Source organism: Plasmopara halstedii (assembly GCF_900000015.1).
Source record: "Plasmopara halstedii genome assembly, contig: Scaffold_470, whole genome shotgun sequence".
NCBI classification, from domain to species: Eukaryota; Oomycota; class Peronosporomycetes; order Peronosporales; family Peronosporaceae; genus Plasmopara; species Plasmopara halstedii.
In genome coordinates, this window is record NW_020187390.1 from 500,668 (window position 1) to 502,315 (window position 1,648).

Sequence of the window (1,648 nt, forward strand, 5' to 3'; positions counted from 1 at the left end):
TGCGGGGGTGTTATGGGTTGACCATACGTCGCAGGGTGACAATCTGAAGGGAGTCGACGGCGTGCTTTGAGTTTGGCAAATTCAAATCGCTGGTGGCGCTCCACACACACGTCTACTTCCTTGTGGCTCAACTTTTAGGCATACAGTGAGGAAAGTTTGCGGTACCGTTGCACCCATCACTCAAAGAGCGCTTCGTCATCTGTAGCGCTTTCACCCAGGGCTTATCTATTTCGGACTACATTTGGATGGCATGGTTGTCGGAACAAAAACAAAATTAAGGACTAATAAATGACCCATCGGCAAGACAAAATTTATTTTGGGACCCGACAGGTTCGGTGAAACTTCCATGAGTATGCATACTCGCTATATTGACAACGTGGTCAGACAATTCGGTGCCAAAAGTGCCGATAACTCGTGCGCATCAGGGTCATAGGTTTCGTCAGCGCACTCACCTGCAGTAGCAGAGGTTTGTTTTTCAATGTAACCCAAAGCTGTATCGGTTCTTGATTGGATGTCTACTGTCTATTACGACATGTACTCGGCCTCACACATACGCGATAACACAGCTGTCGCGTCTCCCGAAAACACCCAAAACTCAACAATCGATTGCAGCTATTCGAGTGCTGCGCTACCAGACGACTGTAAATGAAACTGGGATAGTTAACTACCGATGATAGGCGCTTGATTTTAAGCATGGTCACAATTGCAGGTGCGCCGGTGGTGTTTAGATCAAGTACCAGCGAATGGTTTTACTTAGCTAAGCGAAGGCTCAGGATATGACCTTTAACCATTGCATCATGATGTAACGGGGTTTCACGTGCCCTGGTATAAGGTTTGCGGGTCACACAAGATGGTGTGACCACACAATGGTGTGGATACACTTAAACAAGAAGTCAGTACGTGGCTTCACTGCCAGAAGTTTTACATTTAGCTCAATTTTACTTTATTGATAGGAAAACCTATATATATAGGTATAGTCGGCTTCACCGCAAATGAAGCCGGGAAACTCAGTTTATGTTTCAAACAGAAGAGTTAATTAGTCTTAAGTAAACGTTGTTATTACTCTTGGAGTAAGTGGATTGCGATCCGCTACACTCGACTAGATCTAAGTATAGAATGAAGGTCACTGACCTTAACCAAGCTTCCTCTTAGCGAAAGAGCTACGGCAGCCTCGCTGCACAAGACGTTTCTTAGATGCGCTCTATACTGGAGTTCCAGCGGGGCTGCCGTAAAATTGCGCTTTGAAAAAGCGTAAGTTGAGTCACCGTCCTCTCGTTCTATACTCAGAACAAGTACGAGTTTAGCGGATCGCAATCCGCTTACTCCAAGAGTAATAATAGCCTTAGCCCAAGGCTAATTAACTCCTCGGTCTAATTTCAAAACTGACTTCATTTATTTTTATCTGCGGCAAAACCGCCTAATTTTAAATGCATATATTTTCCTAAATATGTATAAAAAATTCTAAATACATGTATAACTACTGGCTATCCAGCCCCGTACCGTATTCTTGTTTGGGTGTGGTCACAGCATACCCATCTGGTGCGACACACGCCCCTTTTACCAGGGTATGTGTAACCCCGTTACACTATTCCCCATTAAGATTGAGAACATTAACAGTTCCAATCGATTATTGCCTCAACGAGGCTTG